At 35.8% G+C, this 26167-nt stretch overlaps 1 protein-coding gene across 2 annotated transcripts in view; it reads left to right on the top strand.

The window, feature by feature from the left end:
• Window positions 1-26167, top strand: part of P5CS (Delta[1]-pyrroline-5-carboxylate synthase) — a 268880-nt gene that overhangs the window by 201580 nt on the left and 41133 nt on the right. The gene's annotated exons all lie outside the window — the stretch shown is intronic.

The raw sequence follows: 26167 nt of genomic DNA, 5'->3' as shown, positions 1-26167 counted from the left end.
TTCACAGTTCTTGAGATATTCGCCTGTGAGCTCCATTAAACCCTGATGGCACCAATCAAAATGGCAAATCCGCAAGATAATTCTAGCAGGGAGTTTCTGATTGGTACAGACTTTGCACATCGTATTATTTCATCCATTCATGTATCAGGTTAGAATTTGGACTATATCAGTACACTCCTTCGGATACCTCCCACACAAAATTCGGAAAAAGTGAACTTTAGAACTCCTCTCGCATCGTTTTGATTATTTTTTTTTCAGTAGGTTGTTCTAGCGGCCTCATTTACAACGGTACAATACGTCAATACGTCCTGATATAATGGCACAGAAGTTCCAAAACACTGCTTGCACATACTAAAATGGCCATTGTGCAAGATAACTCTAAAACATTTTCAAAAATTCTGCCAACCTTAGTTAAACGTAATTAAATATTTCGAGTCCTTTATGAAGAAGTTTGGTTACTAAAAATGCTTGGTATATGTCAATGATTTGGTATAGCCTCACATTACGGTACCTACAGATTTGTAAAGCAGACTCATGACACAAAGTCAATTTATTTTATATACGGTTTGGTTTTGTTATTGATAGGAATAATTCTATTAGAAGTGAAGATATTCAAATAATAATAAAACATTGACTATTTCCCCACAGAAGTTGTTCCCCCCTTGCCGACCCCTTTACCGAAGTTAACAGGATTATTCCAATTTTGAACCCCCATCTCTACCAACATTTTAATGACGAACCAATCAAAATTGCGACCTGTAGCGTGATTGTAAGGTTTGAAGAGGTAAGCCGTTGCTGAGTTGATGGTTGCTCTAATCTTACAATGAGGACTCCTACTAAAATCACCTGGCTACCCGTCGTTTCACTTGAGTCAAACCATCTCCCTATAATCGTCTTCATCAGCAGACCGTCCGACTTAACGGCACAATCATGGAAAAAATTGGCCTACATATGTGACATTGACAAGTAAAAAAGTATCAGACGGCTTTGCTGTCAGAGATATACCCTCAGACTGTGTGAATTGAATCAGAATTTTGTGGCCCATTTTGTTTGTATGAACTTTACCAGAAAAATATGGGTTTAGATTAAACCTCAAAAGTGTTGCGGAGGATTCAGGTACAGAATAGTCATAGTCCATTTTGGAAGGGGATATTATTTTCACATTCATTCGTTTTGATAGTTATGGCACCATTTCATTTCAGTTGGTCATTCTATAATCTACATCGTCAAGCATGGACATGCCCACAGAAAACAACAGGTCCACAAGAAGAACCTAGCTAAAAATGTTTGAACTGTTGTACGGGAGGTAGCCTAAATATTGGACCGATATGGCCCATTTTCGAACTTAAACCAAGGTTGGAAAAAATATTCTGCCGTCGTAGTTCGCTGTCACCTAAACATCGCATTACAATTCGGGAGAAGGCCTTAAACTGTACTTTTCCGAAATATTGTGTGGGAGGTACCCGAAGGAATAGACCGAAATTGTCCATATTCGAACCTGATCTATGTCTCCTAGAAATATTAAGATATGCAAAATATGTACTAAATCGGTTATTGCCTTCGCGCCATTTTAACGAACTTCTATGGGGGAGGAGTGGACCGATATGGCCATCTTCGAAGTTAACCAAGTTTGGTAAAATATTACTAAGCCCGACGTTTGGACCGGATAGGTTTATCCATTCGAGAGTTATCGTGCCCTCCAGCTAGCCAGAACGAAACGTCTAAAACCATTATTTCGATGAGGCACATTTTGATCGTATGAAATCTAATCAATTTCAACATCAAAGGTAAAATGAAATGGTTTTGGCAAGATCAATTGGATTTGGGAACATAATTCAATGTTTGGACCAAATCCGTTCCGGACACAGATTAGGTCCTAGCTTTATACACTTTTTGGATGATATTTTTTGGTATTTCTCTCACAAGAGTTTGAAAATACTTGGAATAATTTTAAATCCCGACTTCGATTCGTTTTTGCTTATTTATGACATACCCTCATAGGAAGATGTTTATTTCTATTCAAAAACGCTCAGCTTTTTCAGGTACGTCATATGAAAGATCTGATTTTTGGTTGATCTGGAATGCCGAATATAGTCTTCATTACGAACCTGGAAGAGTTACTACACTACAATACGGCACCATCCGATTTTTGGAAATGGCTCGAATGTGGTATATAGTCTTCATTGAGGTAGAAAACATTTCTGCAAAGAATTTTTGGTATAGATCCACTTCCTGCTATAGCTCACACCGAACGATACGTCCCCATGTTGAAAATGTTGAAGGTTTTACCCAGATTATCCAAGAGAAATAGCTGAAATTTAATTTTTAGTCTTCTTTTGGGGTATTATATACTAGGGCAAAAAATTGTCGGTATAGGTCCAAGTTTTTATACAGCCCACAGTACAAAAAACATTACTACCCGATTTTATAACATGTTCAATGTTTTACCACATTATCTAAACGAAATGGTTGAAATCTGGGTTTAATATAAAGGGTGTTTTTTTAAGCCCGATAGAACTTGAAATTGCAAAAATAACACAAAAAATTAAATTGTAATCAAATTTTTTTTTATTCGAAAGATCAATACGTGACATTAACATTTGAAAATGATTTCGGGCATATGGGCACCGCGGCTGTTCTTGACGAAGTGCATTCTGGACGTCCAATTTTTGGCCACTTTTTCGAGCACTGCTGGCCGTATGTCACGAATAACACGAACAATGCTGGCCTCCAAGGCATCAATTGTTGCTGGTTTATCAGCATAAACCAGTGACTTCACGTAGCCCCACATGAAATAATCGAGAGGTGTCAAATCGCACGACCTTGGAGGCCAATTGACAGGTCCACTTCACGAAATCAACTTATCGCCAAATTTTGATTTCAATAAGTCGATGGTTGCGTTCGCCGTATGACGCCATCCTGTTGAAACCACATCTCCTCCGGATCAATGTCATCCATATTTTCAAACAAAAAATCATTGATCATGGTGCGGTAACGATCTCCATTGACCGTAACGCGAGCTCCGGCCTCATTTTTGAAGAAATAAGGTCCGATGATGCCACCAGCGTGAAAACCGCACCATACGGTGCATTTTTCTGGATGTAATGGAGTTTGTAGGGTCTCTTGTGGATTGGTCTCACTCCATATGCGGCAATTTTGCTTATTAACAAACCCGTTAAGCCAAAAATGCGCCTCATCGCTGAACACAATTTTGCGATAAAACAACGGACGAAGTCGTCTACAAGTTGCGCGAATCGACGACTGATTTTCAAAGTAAATTTGGATAATTTCGTAGCGTTGTTCAAGCGTGAGTCTATTCATGATGATTTGTCAGAGTATACTGAAACAATTAAATTTAATTTTTTGTGTTACTTTTTACAATTTAAAGTTCTATCTAGCTTAAAAAAACACCCTTTATTAATGAAGGAGAGTATAAAACTTCGGTCCGACTGAACGGACCACCACCTGAACGGATCCACCATAATATGGAGGGTATAATTAAACTTGTCATTCCGTTTGTAACACATCGAAATATTCATCGGAGACCGTATATTCTTGATCAGGGTAACATTCTAAGTCAATATAACAATGTCCGTCTGTCCGTCCGTCTGTTGGAATCAAGATACAGCTCGCAATTTTTAAGATAGAGCTTTGTAATTTGGCGTAGAAGTTTCTTTAACACCTAGGATGCTTGGAATTGCAAATGGACTATAGCGGTCTACGTTTTGATATAGCCCCCACAGAACGGTACCAACCGATTTTCGGTATTTTGAAAGTTTTAACGTCATTATCACACTGAAAAGGCTGAAATTTGGTACTTAGTTTCAGTTGGGGGTATTCAACTTTCCCCCAGAAATTCGTCGGTTTAGGTTCACGCCTTCATATAGCCCCCATTGAATGGTAACTCCCGATTTTCGGTATTTTGATGATTGCGGCCACAATAATCCAGCGAAATGGCTGAAATTTGGTATTTGGTCTTCATTTGGGGTATAAACGTTCCATATTTTTGGGTATAGGCCCACGCCTTCATATAGCCCCCATAAAACGTACCTCCCGATTTTCGGTGTTTTGAAGGTTGTGGCCACAGTAATTCACCGAAATGGCTGAAATTTGGTATTTAGTCTTCATTGGAGGTGAAAGGCTTTCTGACTGAAATTCGTCGGTATATGTCCACGTTCCGATATAGCCCCAACAGAACGGTACCTCCCGATTTTCGTAATCCTGAAGGTTGTGACGTCAATATACCACCGATAAACTGAAATTTGTTAATTAGTCTTCCATGGGGTTATAAACTATTCCAGAATAGAATTATCAGTATAGGTCCGCGGATTCCTATATCCCCCATAGCAGCGTACCTCCTGATTTTCGGTATTTTGAAGGTATTACCGAAATATCGGACATTCCGTATTTAGTCTTCTTTGAGTCTAAATACTTTCCACCACAAATTTGTAGGTTTAGATCGACGTTTTGATATAGCGCCCATGGAACGGTACCTCCCGACTTTCGGTGTTTTGAAGGTTAACCACATTGTTTTACAGAACATGCTGAAATTTGGTATTTAGTTTTCTACATAAACGAAAGGAAACTAATTGTTACATTTTACTTCAATACATCTCGTGGTGGAGGGTACGACAAGTTCGGCCTGTCCGAACTTAACGCCGTTCTTACTTGTTTTTATTTTAAGAAGTTTAAATATCTGATTGGTTATCATACCATCTACCATTCTAAGAGAGAACAGACAAAATTTAAGATAACGGGTAGAATTCCTCCTTGGGAAAATTGTCGATATGGGTACGTATATTGGTATAGGTTGTATTCAAGAAAGATGCTGAATAGAAACTTTCCTCACCGAAAACTTACCCGTATCGATAGTATATTAATAGAACAGTTTCATCCGATATTTGGTATTTTGAAGGTTTTAGCCACATTATCCAATCGATATGGCTAAAGTATTTTCAAATGCTTTCCTTAGTAATAGCATCCTCCCTAAACTTTGCATCTCGGCTTCCCTAGATGTAGAAACCTTCCTTACATAAAATTGTGCATATAGCTCCACGTTATAGTACGAAACTCATATAACGGTACCAGTTATTTCTAGGTACATATCACTTAATAAACATTCCCAGCAAAATGTTCGATGCCAAAGATGCCATTCAATCATGGGTGCAAGTGATCTGGCATGTCATCTTTTTAGGATCTTCATCGATGAATTTTATATGAGCGTGGACCCCAAAAGATGCTATTAATTTTTGGATCCAAAACATGTCATTTACACCAATGCTTTGACATGTCATTTTCACCAATGCTTTGGCATGTCATTTGCACTATCCATTTGCAATGACATCATTACGACGAGAGTTTTAACAACGTTGGTTGTGATTTCGAGTCTCCGACAACATCAAGAGTCTCTGACAATTAATCTTATACATACAGTGAGTCAATTAAGTATTTTGCCTCTTTAGAAAATTGAAAAATTTTCAATAAAATCGTTTGAAACCATCAAATTAGTGGTCAAAAAGTCGAATATTTATGTGTAGTATGTTTGTGGGTAGTTTAGTAAGCAATATCTGCAAGAAACGCAGCGAAAGGCTTAATGGTCTTCTAGATATTGACCAAAATCTATAACAACATAAAATATTTTACCTCAAAAAAGTATTTTGCCTTTTACATATTTTTTGAGAAAAAGACATTTTTGTTACACGCTAAAGATTTTTATTGTAACCGTTGGAGATTATGACATTATGCAACTGTTTCGGCACCAGTTCTACCACCTTGCGACATGTTTACGCGGTTATTTTCTCCAATTTTCCTACATTAATTTCTTTGACAATATGTTTTATTAATTTCGGTCATTACCGACATTAATCTCTAAGAAAATCAGTGAAAAATGATTTAAAAAGTAAATAAAAAGCTAAAAGGCATCGCGAATAGTGAAAGAAATTGTAGTTTGGAACTATGAAAATCAAAATATTTTTTATAATATTTTATGTTGTTATAGATTTTGGTCAATATCTAGAAGACCATTAAGCCTTTCGCTGCGTTTCTTGCAGATATTGCTTACTAAACTACCCACAAACATACTACACATAAATATTCGACTTTTTGACCACTAATTTGATGGTTTCAAACGATTTTATTGAAAATTTTTCAATTTTCTAAAGAGGCAAAATGCTTAATTGACTCACTGTATATTTAGAAAAAATTGTATAAATAAAAACACAAAATTCATCTCTATTGGAAAGATGGAATGGATTCAAATGCTGATGAAAAGATTGGATCTTTCACGCTTCCTTTACATTGGTTCAAATGCTAATGAAAAGATCGGATCTTTCACGACTTCGTTTGAACCAATGCAAAAGATGCCATGAAATCACGTCATCGCATGGAACCCCTTCCTTCAAATTTTGTTGGGATTATTTGTTAGGAATTTGTTTGTTTCACTGTGGTGGAGCGTATGAAAAGTTCCGTCCGGCCAAACTAAGCGTCGTATCTCTTGTTTTCACTTGTTTCCATAAAATTATGTTATTAAACAGCAAGTTCATTTTCATCACGTATTTGAGAAAAGAAATTTAATGACTTTTTCTTAATTTACTGCTTATGTAGCGTTAGCTTATTATTTCTATTCATCTTTTTATGAGTACAACAGTTATACTTAGTTGTTGATTGTCTCAATTGTCTACTTCCTTACTTCTTAGTCAAACGAATAAACGATTAACTCCTTTTCATTATTTCATTTCATTAATTCCACTTTCGGTATTAATTGCAATTAATGTTTGGTATGAAAGTGAATATTTAATTTTGGCATGGCAACAGTTTCTGAGGAAATCCTGCAGCAAGCAATAAAACAACCGACAAATTGTTATCCATGCTTATCTCTACCAACCCACTGTATAAATACAAACATACCTACCTATGTATGTATATAAAATCTAAGTAAAAGAGCTTGTGCGTGTTTGAGTCTCATAAGATAGATGGTTCTTTGGGGAGATGCTAGCTATCCCACAGCAAAGTCAGTTTATTTTCGAACTTAGTACCAAATTCTTTGATGTTTGCTTGATGTCTATCTAATACGCACTTACATCCCCGTTATCATGGCCAACGACCATTCACTGTAATCATCATTGACACTACCGCATCGAGTTTATTGTTGTTCTTGTTGTGGAAATTGTTTGGGGATTTGACTGGAAAAAGTAAAAAAAAACGCATTCACAATTCCATTAGGAAACTTTGTCCATTACGTTCATAATAAATATGAGTATTGTGATTATTAGTTGTGTAATAAACTGTTGGATAAGTATGTTTTTATTCATTTTCAAAGAGTTTTAATCGGGAAGGAATGGTCTCAACAATTCAATTAAATAGCATTGAATGTGGTGGTAGTTCGTATTGGCATACCACTTACATACATAATTGTCCTTTTAACCACATTGAATACTTGGTTTTAAGAGATGTAGTATATTTTTTAAGATATACATTTTAAGCCTACACCAAATTTCAAGTCGCAATTATAGACCGATAGTCACAAAATTTTTAATGGAGATTGAGTTTCAATCAGAATAGACACCTATAGTTTTTATTGATGATAGTAAAACGAACATTTTTATTCGATTTTGCAGCCCAATCGGCGCGACATATTAGTAGAGGTTAGAGCTTGTAACTTTGAAGAAGCAGGTGAAAGGACCAAAATTATTATGTGAAATTACGGAAGGTACCATTCTATGGGGCTATATCAAAACCTGGACATATAGCAAGACATTTCTTGGGGGAAATTCAGCGCTCCCAACTAAGACTAAGCACCAGATTTCAGACATTTCCGTGATAATGATTCAAAATCTTTGAAAATACAAAAAATCTGAAGGTACCGTTCTATGGAACTATAACGATTAGTGGGCAAAAAATTGGCCAATTTTTCTAATTAATCTAATGTTGATTTTGGCTGTTCACCATGTTTTTGTAAATTTATATTTTTAAAAGTCTCTCGTCCAAAAGCAAGATTTTTAGGTACTTAATAAGCCCACAAAAATATATGACGATCGGTCCATCTGTTTTCGAGCTTTAGTGGACACGGCAAAATATTTATATAAAAAGGGGTAACTCCCTAATGAGGTGGTCACTGAAAAAGAGAAATAACATGTTCGTCTGCAAACATCTGCAGCTGGGACCTTTATACATTTAAAGTACTCACATTTCACAACTCAAACAGCAAATATTGTCGATATACACTTTTATACAATTTTTCCACTCCACTAATTTTCAAATTTGGTTCACAAAATCGATGTACTAAGTACTACAGACGTAGGGGATTGAAGATACCAAGGAACGGTCCTGACCGGCTTTAACATGGCATAGCCCAGGATTTATCTTGGTCCCTCTTTCATCTCAAGTGGACACTGACCACCCCGTGGTGTCACCTGGGGAACTGCCTTTAACACCCGTTCAAGGTAGTGAGCTAACATGTGCTGCGCGTTCACCCATAAGAACGTTAAAAACTTGGGTTTGGGCGTCGAGTTAGTAACCCTCCTCTAGAAAAAAACAGCCTACTGTGAAAAAACGAAAGAAAAGAGAAACAACCCTCTCTAAAGTTGACGAACCCCGCAAACGTTTTAAGGACCATGATCTGCTAATCTGCACCTGGAATGTTCGCACTCTTTATAGAGATGGTGCAGTTTACGCATTGGCAGATGTACTTGAAAAGTACAAGACGGACATTACTGTCATACAGGAAATACGATGGAACGGGAAAGGCGTCACAGCAACACCTAAAGGTGGCGCACTGTATTATAGCTGCCATGACACAAAAAAGCTTCTCCAGCCAATTCGATTAAAAGCAAAATTCTTCAACATCAGCTTTATTTGCACTCATGCTCCCACTAAAGACAAGGACGAACAGACCAAAGATATATTTTACGAGCGCTTAGAAGAAACTTATGACCGTTGCCCTGCCCATGACATTAAAATTATACTAGGCGATTTAATGCCAAAATTGGAAAGTAGAATATCTTTGGCCCAACAGTCGGGAAATTCAGTCTCCACAGTGAAACATCTGACAATGGCATCTCGATATTCATAAGGGCACTTGGCTGTCGCCACATCAAAGAAGAAGACATCAAATTGATCACGTTGTGATAGATGAAAGACATGCATCAAGCGTGTTGGATGTACGATCGTTCCGAGGTGCAAACATAGACTCGGCCCACTACATTGTTGCAGCAAAGGTACGTACCAGATTAAACGTAGCAAACAAAGTGCAAACAGACACAACACGGAAGTTGGACATCGGTAAGCTGCAATCACAACCGATAGCCACAGCATATTCCACTCAACTGGCCCAACTGCTTAATCAAAGCACTCCTCGTCCCGATAACATATCAGGACAATGGCAAAACATTGCCCACTCCTTGCAAACAGCCGGAAAATCAGTAGTTGTATACCAGAGACTGCCACTAAGTCCATGGTATGACCAAGAGTGTCGTGCGGCTACCGAAGAGAAAAATGCGGAATATGGGGCTACTTTACAATCGGTTGCAACGCGTAGCGCACGAGAGAGGTATCGGGTGAAAAGGAGAGAGGAAAAATGTCTTTTCCGCAGGAAAAAGGGAGAGATGGAAAAACGGGAGTGTGAACAAATGTACAGGAGACAGAATGAAGTCCGAAAATTCTACCAAAGAGAGAAACATCAAACTGATGGCTTTGGGACTGGCACATCCTCCTGTAGAGACCAGAAAGGTAATCTGGTAACTGATACAGATAGTGTGCTAAGGATATGGAAAGAGCATTTTTCCAAACTGTTGGTGTCCAATAGTAGCAAAGTCGACGAAGATACCACATATCCAATCCCAGAAGATGGTATTGAATGTATACCACCCGTCCAAGATGACGTAGATAATAAATGCTATTATTCCACTTTTATCGTCCAACTACAACCATAAAGATTATATTGTGCGAACGACTAAAGTCCATGGTCAACCAAATAATAGGACTAATAGGCTTTAGACCTGGCAAGTCCACCATTGACCAGATATTTACCCAGCGGCAAATACTGGAGAAGACCCCAGAGATGCAGATCGACACCTACCACCTTTTTGTCGATTATAAAGCAGCCTTCGACAGCCCGCTACGTTCAAAGGTATTCCAGGCCATGTCTGAATTTTGTATCCCCGCAAAGCTCATTCGGCTTTGTAAAATGACTCTTACTAGCACAAGATCTTCAGTTAAAATAGGAAAGAACCTCTTGAAGAGTTTTGTACCAAAAGAGGTTTCAGGTTTCGTGTGATCTTTTCAACATCCTGCTAGAAAAGGTTATACGAGAGGCAAACGCCACATGTTACTTGCTTATGCTGATGATATAGACATCATGGGACGATCAGTAAAATAAGTAACCGATACCCTTATGAAGGTCGAAGGAGAATCAAGTGTGTCTGGCGGTAAACGGCGAGAATGCGACGAGCAATGCGTCCATTGAGATCGGACCAACTGTTGAAGTTGGTTCCTTTAATTTTGTCGTAGTAAAAGACTTCGTATACCTCGGCACCGCCGTAAACACAACAAACGACATCAGTTGTGAAATAAAAAGAAGAATTGTGTTGGCCAACAGATGCTACTTTGGCTTAAGTAACCACTTCAAAAACAAATCCACAACTCGTCAAACAAAAATAACGCTTTACAAAACGCTTTATGTATGGTTCCGAAGCCTGGGTACTTGCGCAAGCAGATAAGGCAGTGCTTGGCGTGTTTGACAGAAAAATTCTTCGAAAGATATACGGACCAATCTGCGTTGACGGTGAATATCGACGTCGTATGAACCACGAGCTGTATCTGCTATACCACGACATCGATATAGTTAAATGTATCGAGATGCAACGATTGCGTTGGCTAGGCCATATAATAAGAATGAGCGATGGTGAACCCCCTAAAAAGCCGTAAGTACTACAGACTTGGGTACCTGTAAACACCATATGATCACTATTTACTTCTAAACAAAAGTAAATCCACGTTTGTTACATGACAAGCAACTGTAAAAATTTATTTTAGAACGATAAATTACTTTAAATATGAAAATATTGGAGCACAATAAAAGTTATTAATTTTAGTAAAATAAGGACAAAAATGCCTATTTCCAACAATTATTGGGTTTAAGCCTTCACATCGACAAAGCTACTTGGCAAATCAATACCATAATTCAAATTCCTTCAAATTGAAATGTTTACTATCAATTCTCCTCAATAAATTTGTATTCCGAAGTACTTGGTTTTGACCATTTTTGGCCACGGTCGTGACACTGTGCGTCGGCGGTACAGTTCTATGGGGGCTATATTAAAACGTAAACCGATAAAGCCCATTTCCAATACCAACGATCTTAGGAGTAATATTGTTACGGAATTAGATTTAACTAATCTCCGTGTGGACGTTGTTACTACGATTTGTACCAAATAAAACAGCACCGACGTAGCCAGGGGGGGGCCCGGGGGGCCCGGGCCCCCCCCCCCCCTTAAAGTTTTTCGTTCTCATAGGATATTAGCTTATTTTACACATTTTGTTAATTTTTGAGTAAAATTTTAAACTGTTTTAAATTTTTCAAGAAATATGTAAAGTATTTGGAGGAAGTATTACAGAGAATTATTTTACTACATTGGTATACATACGTATTGTCCAACATATTTGTAAATATAAAAATAATGAACAAAAGTTAGACTTTTTGAGCATATTTGTTGTTAAGATTTAATGCGTTTTTAAGCGTTCAATCGTAATTTTAGGCTGACTGTAAGTGTTACTGAGATCGGAATAATACGGTTATTTGTATTTGTTGACCGCTTGTAGCACATTACGTCCAATACTTTGGCTTGTAAACGACTTCCAAAAAACATACTTGCGATCTTTTGTTTTTGAAATTTTTATTTTTTTCAACAGTAAAAGATAAAATCGTTGCTTAATCTTTGTGGTTTTAATTTTCTGTATATTTTCTATAACACGTTTTTGTAATGAACTATTTTGAACATCATAACAACTACAAATTCTTTATTATGCTTGAAATTTGCAAGAACAACAAAAAAAGGTATATCAACCTACTATATCAACTATATCAAACGCAGCGTCGTCCGTTGAGATTACACTGTGCAACATTTTTAAGGTAATCTTGTGCAAACAATTCGAACTGAGGATTTTTGAAAGTACAGACCCAAACGACAAGAAAACCTAGTTGGGGTTTGTCGTGTCAGATCCAGCTCGGATTTTGTGGCCCCATTTAAACATGGTTAAATATTGAATTTTTAAAGAAATTCGGGGCTATATCTTCTGAGCTCTGAAGCAAATTTGTAGATAAGGACATGAAATAATGAACTATAAAAACTACATTTATTGCCTCAAATTTAAAAATATATGCAAAAATGCCACAATCGTTAATTTTTTCTGAATATTTTCGTTTGGATAAATATTCCCTGGAATGTAATACACAACTCTTCAGAACATGTCATTGTGGTAGAATGCCTCTATCCCATTGTTTTCACTACATTTTTTAAAGACGATTTAAAAAGAACCAAAATTGAAGGTCGCAGACCAAGAGGAAGACGAGAAATAACATGGATGAAAAACATTCAGGAATGGACAGGACACCAAGATGAAATAAGCCTTTTAAGCGCCGCAAGAAACAGAGAACTAGCTATAATTGAATGAAATGTTTTAACTTTATAATATGTAATTAAATAACTCTGTAATAATTAACATTGTATGATCGCTAATATCCGAATACGGATTTGCAAATAAAGAAGAAGAAGAATAAAAATGTTAATAATGTAGTGAAATCCGAAATGCGAGAAAAAACTGTTGGTGTGAACTGTGTTTGAAATACGTGTTGTAAAAGATATGATGCAAAATACCGCTGAAACAACATGAAGTAAGGATTTTAGAGTTTCAGAATGTTCTAAAGAATTGTTGAGAACTTTATTTGGAAGATTTTTGCAAAAGGTTACTTGGTTCAACTCCCATTAGTGTAGACAATACTGACCTGAATTTCAGCAATTATGTAAAATTTTCTATATTTTATAGATTTTTCTTAGGTGGCTTTTTCAAAAGATAAGTTCTACTGGTTTAGGGCTACAGTATTGCTAGATACAGCAAGACCAAATTCCTATTCGTTTCTGAGATAAAGGCCTGATAAATGCAAAAAAGTGTAGATTTAGCGCGGTTTAGATGAGGCCATAAAATCCGAACTGGATCTGACAGGACAAAACCCTAAATCAGAAAGCTGGTCAGAAAGAGATTCTTCTTCGTCAAAATCTCAACAATTTTAAAATTTAACCCAAAAACTATGTATTATGAATTTTCAGATTTTTTTATTATTTATTTCAATTTCAGTTTTATTACAATAGATACAATTGCCCCATCGCCATTTAGGCATTATTGGGACGAGTTGGCCATTTTATAGCCATTTTCGGACATATGAACTTGCCAACCAAATATGGATGTGTATCATTGATCACAAGTGTTGCGGAGGAGGTACCTGAAGAAATGGGCCGGACCGACATGGTTCATTTTGGAGGTAGATCTTATTTTGGGAGTCATTCCTTTTAAAAGATATTTCAGTTCGTCACAGTATAATTCTCAGATTTTGGATCATTATGTCAGGAAATATGGACTTACAAAGTTTGGGCCAAATCTGCTGCTCCATTCAAGTAAAATCGACCATACCACTTTAGATAAAATTCTTGAAATTGTGGGGGAAATGCCAGTAGGGGTAGACCGAAAAGCACCATCTTCGAACTTTATATAAGGTTCGCAGAAATATTGCGATATACAAAGTTTGGACCAATGCAGTATTCGCTTCGAAAGTTGTACTGCGCATCAGGCACTACACATGGTGGCCGTAGGTGCTCTTTACAGCTTTCGGGCCTTTTTTTCTGGAAGTATGTACTTGCCTCTGTAAAAACTTGAACTGTAGTAATAGGGATCCCGAGAACACTTGTTGCAAAAAAGCAAAGTGTTTCCAGAGATGTCTTTTTATTTATTAATTTATTTAATATTCTTACTTATAACTAACTACATCATTAGCATAAAGGAAGGGAAGTCATAAGCTTACACTGGTATAAATACTAATTAAACTGCACATCTCCAAAAATTTTTGAAATACTCTGTGGAAGGTTGCCGAAAGTGTGAATCGAAATTGTCCAAAATTTTACAGGATATTACGAAGGCCACCGTAGTGCAATGGTATGCACACCCGCTTTGCACGCAGAAGATCGTGGGTTCGATTCCCCGGCCAGGCAACTCCAAAATTTTCAACAGTCGCAAAATACCCATTAGTGATGTTGACGACATTTCCTGAGTATTTCAGCCATATAAAACTTCTCTATAAAGTGGTGTCGTAAGACACCCTGTTCGGACTCGGCGATAAACAGTAGGTCTTATATCATTGAGCTAATATGAATCGGGGTGCACTCATTGATATGAGAGAAGTCTCCCCTGTCCCGTCTGGGATGTTTGTGAAACAATTATTATCACGAAGGCCAAATTTTGGACCGAATCGGCTGATCTATTCGAGAGCTACCGTGCTTTCCAGGCAGCCACCCAGACGAACGGACATAGCTTAGTCGACTCCAAGTTTTCTGAAAGAGATTTAATCCAATCCACTTTGGTCCTTAAAACATTATTTCGATGAGGCACATTTTGGCTAAAGGCTGAGAGTATAAAAAAATTAAATTGGTAGAAATTGTGTTTATGGATTTTTGTAAAAGAATGGATGGGCGCCAGACTTTCGTTTTAAAAGAATTCAATACTGGTTGTCAGAGTTTTCCTTGTTCCTGTTCAATTTATGAGAAGATCTACGATAGGAAACCAGATTTTCTTTAAGAGAAGTCCGACGATTTGAAGCCAAAATTAGTCTATTGACAGATGCACGATTGGGCGACAGAATTTGTCATTTACATACCCGCCATTGGGTGCTAGAATTTCATGATGGATAGACGCACTATTGCTCAGCATTAGTTCTCTATCAAGAAAACCACTATCGGCCTTTAGAAATTCTTTGTGATAAGGTCTACGATTGGGCACCAAAATATATTCAGGGAAATAACTACAATTGGTTTCACGTGTCTCGGCGTTTTTTATTTATATAACTCTTAAATTGTACCAGTAAATATAAAAAATACTAGTGGATAATGCCATGATATCCAAAGGTTCACTCTGCGTAAAATTCTCTACTAAACTCTTTCCATAAATTGCTCAATAAAATTGGAGTGGAAAATTTAATCCGTGATTTTAAAATTTTGTGAAGTAGGAAACAAAGAAAAGGATCTCAACATTCCATGTAAAAAATTAAATGTTAAGGTTTTCCGATTGTAGTGTCTTTCTTTTGGTCTTACCGAAGTGCTATCACTGAATTACATAACATTCACTGAGTTGTGAGTTATTTTATAAATGATACACCAAAAGTATGTGCGATTATTAATATATCCATTGTAATGAAAATTATTTTACCAGTAATATAAATCTTAAATAGGGTTTAAATCATTGCTAAATAAGAAATTTTCGCTAACATGAACTTTCAAAATTTTGGTCTGGTGGGCCCCCCCCGAAATGAAATCCTGGCTACGTCCCTGTAAAACAGGGTTCGTTTTAGATTACGTTTCTACAATGCACAATGGTCCCAAATCCAAATTTTCTGGCCAAAACGATTTCAACGTTTATTTTGTATTGAAATTAATTATTATTTATAATAAATGTGTACAAACAGCAATTCTTACGTTTTATCGACCAAAATGACCAAAAACTTCCAAAATTTGTTGAACAGGGTGGTCCCGTTGTGTGGGATCTAAACCAAAACATTGACCTATGTTAATAATTTTTCGTACGAAGGATTCATATCTTCCAAGAGGTCAAAATACCAAATTTCAGCCGAATCGGTTATAAAGTGTCGCTAAAATCCACAAAATATCTAAAATCGGACGCTACTTTTTGTGGGGGCTATGACAAAAAAATGGACCTATTTATTATTATACTTTGTTTACTTTATTTATACTTGTTTTCTACACTCTGAAACCCTTAAGTATAAATTTTAAGGAAAATCGGTTGATAGATGTGGGTATTACTGTTCTATTTCAATTGGATACTACGTACAGTCACAATAGGTATTTACAAAAAATTCTCCCATCTTAAAATAGAAAAATACACTTTATTTAAACTGTGGCAAATTTGAGCACGATTTTACTTCTGAATTTATTAGTACAGACCTCCTGCTATCTTTCAAATTCGATTTGGAGGTGGACATACTAACATTATTTACAAAAACTAATTTTCACATGACTTGATGTGTTTCTTATTATTCTGTGCAAAAAAATTAAAATTTCGAAACTTCAAAAATAGGGTTTTGGCCAAAAATTTCTTGATTGAAACCTATGTGCAATGCTTTTTTACTTTATTACACTTATTCGGAACCGAATAACATTCGTAACAATATAAACTTCTCTACCAAATTATAAAGCTCAGTCTTAAATATTGCGGGCTGAAAGATGGACATTTTTATTTCGACATAGAATTTGATGCTGAATATATGTGTATACTTTATACGGTTGCCGCCGAATATTGCGATGAGTTACAAACGGAATGACAAACATAATTATACTCTGCTCTGTCACTCTCTCGTTATTACTCAACAGCGGGTACATATACATACATGCACACATAGCTTTTTTTAATATAATTTCGTCTATAGCTGTTATGGCGTTTTTAAAGTCTTCACCTGATGATCCAATTAAAACTGCGACTTGATATATTAAAGCACACATAACTACTACATAATGGGGTTTCTACACGGTATGTTTTTTACATATTCATGCATAGCAACTATCACTTTTTTTCGCCCATATGTAATTCCTTCTGCGCGGCAAAATTTTATTTTTCATTCGTTGTCTGTTTTTTCTTTATTTATATCGCGTACAAACAAAACATCTGTTTACCTTTGGTTGTACAGACGAGAAAAAAGCGCGTTCTATTCGAAAAATATGCATATGTATGCACATAACACTTTGATGCATTGAAATTTCTGTATGGTTCACATCATGTGTACAAAATTCAGATTTGTAAAAAGTGACAGTTGGTACGCACAAATATGTAAAAAAAAGATAGTATAATTATCTGTGGTGTGTGATAGAACAATGACCTGATTGTAGTAAGCAGCGTTTAAACAACGAAGTGTTGTTTTGCTTTACGTATTAGTTAAAAAATAGCCGTGCTGATAGTCGGTTACCCTTAAATTTGTAACAATTTGTACCAATTGTTGCTGGAAGTCGTCTGATAACACAAAAAACCAGCAAAAGAGATCGATTCGAGCATGGCACAATAAGAAGGTACAGCGCCAAAAACAGCTGATTTTCAGACTAGTTGTCAAAATGCATTATTGTGAATAAAATCTCATACAAAATGTAATCAAGCAATTCACAGCACTGCATTATTGTGATCAAATTTGACGTTTGGTATGATTTGATGTAACACCTTCTTATTCCACCATGGATTCGAGAGAGACATTTTGACAGTTCTTTCACTCAGAGTTTGCAAATTCTTGCTGGACAAATTTCTTCTAGCAAACATTTGCAACTCTTCTTCTTCCTGAAAACAATTAATCATCTGCTTTTAATTTTTCGTTGATTTATGTGTGTGAAAATGAAAAACAATTTTATTGTGGAATTAGCAAAGCCTAATTGTATTGTGTTTTAAAGAACAAATTTGCAAAGTGGAAAAATCATTTTTTAGTTCATTTTCTTTTTTATTTTTAATAAAATACAACATGTTTGCTTCCTTTGGTTTCTTTATTGGCGGACAAATTGTTCTGTTTTGGCAAGTCAGCTGATTGCTTGCTGGTTTTTGCTGGGAAGGTGTCTGTTTATTTTTTACAATTTTCTAGCAAAAGAGAATAAAAACTCCTTATTCTCTGAGAAAGTTCTTGCTGGACAATTCTTGCTGGGAAAGTAACCAGACAGACCTATAGTTGTTGACACATGTACATTCTACTGTCCAATAAAAGACAGCGTACGACGCGGTGATTACGCCTGGGAAGTTTTGGCGGATTCTGAAACTACAATGTTCATAGATGATAAAAATAAAAACAAAAACAAAAAATGTAGGAAGGCGATCAAAGTTTACATTTTAGGAGTTTTGTTGCTTGGTTTTCACAATTTTACCATTCCGCAGAAACTTTGCAGGTGCAAACAATTATAAATTTAAAGATAGTTAAGGTGCACCGTGAATGACATTGTTTTATAAGGTGACGATGCAGTCAGTACATTGTCCCATTTTCAACTTCTATATTTCCAAAATGGTAAAACCTACGAAAAAGTCGTGAAGGTTAATATTGTAATGAACTTTCAAATCTACAACATTTTCTTTTGTCCCATTTCGGGACAAGAAGATTCGATTTATTGAAAAAACCCTCGGGCATTTTTTTTTGTTATTCTTTTTTTGTATTTTAAATCTATGAACATTGTCGTTTCTGAATCCGTAGAAACTTTCCAGATATAAGCACCTTTCATTTAAAGTTAGTTCAGGCGCACCGTGTGTGTTTATTTCATCTAAAGTCCATTTTTGGTTGTTTTAAATAATCAATGGATAATCAATTTTATTACTGCATGCGGAACCAGGCAACACTATAGTTTCCTCGTCAGCTCCCTTTTTCTTCTAAGACAAGGAACAACCACCGATTCTTTAAATAATTGAATTGCTGCGATGGCATTCCTTAATTTCCCCACTTAAATAAATAACTTTATGTTCCTTAAAAGGACATTTATTATAAGAAAAGTTTATGTGCAGTAGTGTAAAGTCCATAAACTGTTTTTCTTGTGTAAAAATATTTTCATCGGAAATAGGAACATTTTGACTCAAAAATCTGTTATTGCCCCATAATGCATTGCTTTAAATTGTTTATTTCGAATCACAACACAGTGTTAAAAATAAGCAAATTTAATAGCTCAATGATTTTTTGTAATTGCTAAAATAAAAGTTATCACTACCAAAAAATGTTAAAATTGTCGATAATGGTTATGAAGAAGTAAAAAAGAACAATTTCACAATCTGAAAAACGTTAAGCTGCTTAAAATGCATAAGGATTCGGTGATTTTGCCACAGCAACTTTTAAGAAACTTCAAGACAATATTTTATAGAAAAATGTGTACAGTAGTCTATTATGAAACTATAGAGAATACTTCATGTTCGCATTTAATTTTGTACTATTGCCTCTAGATTGGCAGCGGAACTGTAGTTGTTTATTACTATGACATTTTTGCAGTATGATGCTTCAAATGAAATCGTCGTGACTTCATAAATGCAGCATGTATTTTTATAGACATCGTTGCGACTTCTCAAATGTCACGCGACACGTCACATTGCGCAGTAATTGCCAAATTTGTGCAGTAAAATGACATGTCTCTTTTCTGACATTGTCAGTGTTGCCACACATATTTACTTCGTCTTTTATGATGTTATATGTGCAATGTAAATATTGCATTTATGAAGTCAGCCATTTTCAGTATAATGTGCGCTCAAAAGAAATTGTCATCTAACCATTTTTCAGTTGTTTATACATATGGCATATGTTATAAAAAATCGGTCCAGCCAACCATAAAGCGTTTTTTCACTTTGTAAACAAAATAAAGTGTTTTTTTTTTGCCATTTTAGAGGGTATAATAGATTATGACAATATTGCGTGATACTGTTGTCACGTACATACATAGGGATGTGCTGACTGACTGTTAAAGTTCTTGTTGAAGAAATGTTTGTTGAAATGGTAAAGTTCGTTGATACTTCGTTCACGTTTCACTTAAACACTGTAAGAGGAAATACCCTTGGTAATTCTACATACACAGCTCATTCTACATACACAGTAGGATGAGGGCCGAATGTTGTATGCCCTATAATATGTTTGCTACTAACCAGCAAAAAAATTCTTACTAAATAAGGGTTTTTTATAGTATTTTTGGTAGTCGTAACTACTTACAAAACCCCCTACTAACTCATTATTTTAACAAGGGCATGTCGCCCTGATTTACTACTTATTCTATGGCCATTAGAATAACTAGTAATTTTGTGGCCACTAGAAGTTAAAAAATAAGATAAACAATTTTAGAGCAGTTGAGATGGAATTTGTTTTCAATGTTAACACACTTCATATTTTTAATTTATCTTATTTTAGTTTATTTTATTTTATTTCGCTGTCTGCTGGATTTGATTATGCGAACTTATGATTTGTAGCCGAACACACTATGCCACGCGTACCGACATTAAGGGTTGCTTAAACGCTTATGTTTTTATACCCTACACCACTTTTTGGGGAGGGTATTATAAATTGGTTTTGGTCATAAAGTTTGTAACGCATCGAAATAATGGTAGTAGACCCATACTTATATATACCAAAATGAATGTCTCGACGAACTTAGTCGATCTGACTATGTGTCCGTCCATCCGTCTGTCCATCTAAACCTTGTAATCACGCTACAGGTCGCAATTTTGATCGGATCGTCACCAAATTTTGGGTGTTGATGACGGTCCTGGAAGGGAAGAAGCCTATTGATTTTGGTGATGGTAATATTTGGTGGTGGTAATATTTAATAGTCAACAAATTTATTTGGAGAAAAAGTCAACGTTTTGTTTCAAAGCGAATATCTCAGCATCTATAAGGGGTATATCAAAAGTAGAAAATATCACCTTTACAACGGTGTATAGTAGGTTGTAGTAGGTGATCACACAACGAAGATATCGCAATGAAAGTAGAATATCCCACCTTTACAATGATGCAAAGTAGGTTGGCGTAGGTGGCCAAATAACGATTATATAGCAATAGTCGGTAATACATCCCATTTTTCAATTTTTTCCCGAAATCGCGCTACAGGTCGCAATTTTGATCGGATCGTCGGAAGAAGCCTATTGATTTTTATGATGGTCGGATAATATTCAGGGGTCGGAATGGGCAAAAAACTGATTTGGAGAAAAGGTCAACGTTATTTTTTTCAAAACCAATATCTCTGTTTCTTTAAGAGGTATATCAAAAACAAAACCTGGCAAGGAAAGTAGGAAATATCACCTTTACAACGATATAAAGTAGGTTGTCGTAGATGGGCAAACAGCAGAGATATCGCAATAGTCGGTTATGGATCCCATTTTCCGATTTTTTTTTTGTAATCATGATACAGATCGCAATTTTGATCGGATCGTCACTCAATTTTTGGGAGTTGATGCGTATGCAAAAAGCTTATGTAGAGAAAAGTCAACGTTTTTTTCTTATGCGAATATCTCCGCTTCTGGTAGGAGTATTTTAAAAGGAAAGCCCGTCAATAGAAGAAGAAAATATCTCCTTTATATTGATGCAAAGTATGTTGGTGTAAGTGGGCAAACAACCGAGATATCGCAAAAGTAAGTAATATATCAAATTTTTTCATTTTTTGTACTCACGCGACAGTTTGGAATTTTGATCGGATAGTCACGAAAAATTTTGGGGGTTGATGGGGGTCCCACAGAGAAAGCCTATTGATTTTGGTGATAGTCGGATAATATTTAGGGGTCGGGAAAAACTCATTAGGACACAAATTCAAAGTTTTATTCTTTGTGAATATATCGGATTTTAGTAGGGGTATTCCAACGGCAAAGCCTGTCAATGGAAGAAGAAAATATTACCTTTACATTGTTGTAAAGTAGGTTGGCGAAGGTGGTCAAAAAAAGAAAGACACTACAATAGTCGGTAATGCATCCAATTCTTCAATTTTTTTTTTTTTTGGCTATCACGCTACAGGTCGCAATTTTGATCGGATGGTCATGAAATGTTGGTTGCTTATAGGGGTCCCAGAGAGAAAGACGCATGTTATGTTTGGTGATAGTCGGAATATATTCCCTAAAAGAAGTGTTTACCAGTGAAAAGCTTATACACAAGGGTAGTGGTGTAGGGTATCACATGGGCGGGCCTGTTCCGACTATAGCCTTTTCTCACCTGTTTCATAATAAATCCTTTCAGAAGATTACGTGTGCTCTACCCAACCTTTTTTTTTGGAATATGTATGGTGAATGTATATAGGGAAAATATGGATAACCCAGATCGGAGTATGTTGGTGTAAGTGGGCAAACAACCGAGATATCGCAAAAGTAAGTAATATATCAAATTTTTTCATTTTTTGTACTCACGCCACAGTTTGGAATTTTGATCGGATAGTCACGAAAAATTTTGGGGGTTGATGGGGGTCCCACAGAGAAAGAAGCCTATTGATTTTGGTGATAGTCGGATAATATTTAGGGGTCGGGAAAAACTCATTAGGACACAAATTCAAAGTTTTATTCTTTGTGAATATATCGGATTTTAGTAGGGGTATTCCAACGGCAAAGCCTGTCAATGGAAGAAGAAAATATTACCTTTACATTGTTGTAAAGTAGGTTGGCGAAGGTGGTCAAAAAAAGAAAGACACTACAATAGTCGGTAATGCATCCAATTCTTCAATTTTTTTTTTTTTTTTTTTTTTTGGCTATCACGCTACAGATCGCAATTTTGATCGGATGGTCATGAAATGTTGGTTGCTTATAGGGGTCCCAGAGAGAAAGACGCATGTTATGTTTGGTGATAGTCGGAATATATTCCCTAAAAGAAATGTTTACCAGTGAAAAGCTTATACACAAGGGTAGTGGTGTAGGGTATTACATGGGCGGGCCTGTTCCGACTATAGCCTTTTCTCACCTGTTTCATAATAAATCCTTTCAGAAGATTACGTGTGCTCGACCCAACCTTTTTTTGGAATATGTATGGTGAATGTATATAGGGAAAATATGGATAACCCAGATCGGACTTTATAAAATTACGTATTTTAGTACTATAAACTAACGTCATCAGGATAAGTCATTGGTTCCTGATACTGTATGTGAAAATGCGGGGACAGTCTACGGCAATTGTCCAGTGAATATATCTGACATACGAGACCTAACATCAATGATTTTGGCATAGTCCTAAATACTATAATGATGACAGCTATTCCTGCTCTGACAAAATTGACTCGCATTGTTGTCAGTAACATTGCCAAAGACACTTTACACCTAAAATGCAAGGATTCCAAGGAATCTGATGTCGAATATTTCAAAACCTGTAGAAATGGGCGGAATTTGCCACGCCGATACACGTGTCTTCTTTTTTTCGTTCCTCTTTCATAATCTGGCCGAATTATCGTGTAATTATTTTTTGTGTTGTACAGTGTAATTAACAAACACATTCGACATCCTCATATCTAGTCCAAAAATGTTCATGTCTCACAATTTATAATGTTGGATCTAAAAAGGATAGGTAACAATAGTCGTTTTGACCAGTGCATTCGATTTTGAAATATTTACAAACTAACACTCTACCTCTATGTTATGTAGAAACTTGTGATATATATACATACATACAGATTTTCCTCTGATGACGAGGCTTGAAACATAGTTTTGATTGGAGTTTTAAAAGTACGTAAAAAATACAAAGCAACGTTTGAATATTTGCAGTTAACACATACAAAAGCAAATATTTGTTCAACATACAAAATTTCAAACTGATTGAGACCTAACTGTTAGAGTTGAATACAAACCAACATCCAACAGTCAGTCATTAAGATATTGCTTAAGGTGTTAAGATTGCAATAGATTGATGTTCGGAGTTGGAAAACTTTTATCATTACAACAGTTCAATTTTAATCAAGCTACATAAAAAATGTTTACCGTAAAAATTGATATTATTTAAAATGAATTGGGGAGCCCTTACAAGTGCCGAAAAATGGGAGTATAATAACCAAAAAGGTTCAAATGCTCTTAAAAAAGTCATAATTGGATTTCTGTGACAGTTTTAATATTACATAACAGTATTTTTATATGAAATTTAATTGGAAGTGTAAATTGTAGGATATCGTTATGACAACACAAAGGTGAGGCTGTACATTAGACTGTCCCAAAAATATGCAAACTTTTTTATTGAAATGTATAACCTACAATTTTTTTACTTTGATACAAACACTTCAACTATGAACTTTTATGGCTATCGCCAAATGTGATTTTTCACAACTTCGCTATACAGACAGCATTTATTGTGAAATCCTACAAAATTTTTTTGAAAAATGAATACAATTTTTGTAAATCGGGTCATATTTCATATATACATATTTCATATTTAAGGTTTTTGTATCAAATGTAAAAATTTAGAGGGTATGCATTTTAACATTCTAGTCTTTTGTTGGGACAGTCGAATATACATATTCTACATTTCATTGTGACCTATCGTTTGCTTGGCGCTGGACGAACTGAAAATAAAAATAATAAAAAAGAATCATTTAAAACATTGAAAGGTTGAAGGAGAATAGAATTTAATTATGTTTGTGAAAAACAAAAACAAACTGAAGTATGTTTGTATGTATGTATGAATGGTTACTTTAACATTTTGCTCAAATTTTGGGTGAAGAATAAAGCTTTACAAATATAAGCACATATATACTGATAATTTAAACAATGAAGATCTGGCTGGGCTTGATATCTTTAATTTATTTAACACATTTTCACCCATCACACCCTACAAGAAACAAGTAAGAACGGCCATAAGTTCGGCCTTTCCGAACTTTTTATACCCTACACTACAAACTGGATTGAAATATATAGGAACAATTAGTTTCCTTTAGTACTAAGCTCTTCCCCCTGTTATAGCTTATTCATTGGGGAAGTAGAATATCTTTGGTGATAAAAATCACTTTGCATTGATAATATTCTGGGTGGAGGAGTTAAATCTTCTTCAGAAGGTAAATGTAGCAAAACACTTTAAAATATCTTCTATTGGGAGTCATTGTTGCTCTTTCTACAACATTGACCAATATTTACAATTTTCAGAATTGAGCTTTTGTATCCTGTGATATGTGGGCTACAGAAAAACGTGGACATATACTGTCTGAGTTTTTGCAAGGGATGTTTTGTACCTGTTATAATTTTTTGCACCCCTACCGATGACTAAGTACCAAATTTCAATCATTTCGGTTAATTAATGTGGCTTAAACTTTGAAAATACCATAAATCGGAGGTATCGTTTTATGTGCCTATATCAGGATGTGGAGCGACAAATATCTGGTGGAAACTTGTTACCCCCATGAAGACTTACTTCCAGCCATTTTGCTGCTATATTAAGGTCGCAACCTTTAAAATACCGAAAATCGGGGGACCGTTCTATGGGGACCATATGGACCTATATGGAATAATTTATGGTGGAAAGTTGTATACACCCAATGAAGACTTAATACCAATGTTCAGCCATTTCAGTGCGATATTGAGGCCACAACCTTCAAAATACCGAAAATCGGGTGGTGCCGTTCTATGGGGGCTATATGAAGATGTGGACCTATGCCGACAAATTTCAGGTGGAAAATGTTATACACCCAACGAAGACTAAATACCAAATTTCATCTATTTCGATTTGGTAATGATGATGAAACCTTCAAAATACCGGAGATCGAGATGGACAGTTCAATGGGAGCAATATAAAACGTGGACCCATATATCCCATTTGCAATACCAAACATCTTAGGGTAATATAAACTTCTATACCAAATTATATAGCGATTAACAGAAGTGATCGACTTAAAGATTATATTAACGGTAGAGTGAGGCGATTGGAAAATCCTAAGGGCCGCATCGCGTTTCTGATTCCTGAGTAGAGTTTCTGGCCGGGAATTCCGAACCCGGGATTTCCCGGGAATTCTCGATTTTTTTCGGACGGGATTTCACGGGAAATTTTTTTGAAAGTCCCGGGAATACGGGTTTTTTTATTTTTCATATATAAGTTGTATCTTATTTGTCTTATAGTTATTTAATATTGAAAATATAGTGGAACAGCGATTATTCATGCACCAATAATTCGTAATTCCCGATCATTTGTAACAAACTTAGGGTCCATAGTAAAAATCGCGATAATTCGTGTAAAATACATGGGTGAATATTGCGAAAAGACTTGTTTCTGTGTCCCGATGCATTTTGGGTTAAAAATATTGATAAAATTTAAATTCTTAGAAACGGACTAAGTAAAACAAAATATCCTTAAAGGCTCGAAAATCAAAATAAAATATTCTACATATTTATATGAACAAAATTGGTCGCAAGGTGCAAATACTCATACTCCCCAGTCGTTTTGTGCTCAAAAAGCACTGATATTCAT

The sequence above is a fragment of the Musca autumnalis genome, unplaced genomic scaffold (assembly GCF_047663935.1).
Source record: "Musca autumnalis isolate F117 unplaced genomic scaffold, ASM4766393v1 scaffold_4, whole genome shotgun sequence".
NCBI lineage: Eukaryota > Metazoa > Arthropoda > Insecta > Diptera > Muscidae > Musca > Musca autumnalis.
This window is presented reverse-complemented; position numbering and strand designations above follow the sequence as displayed.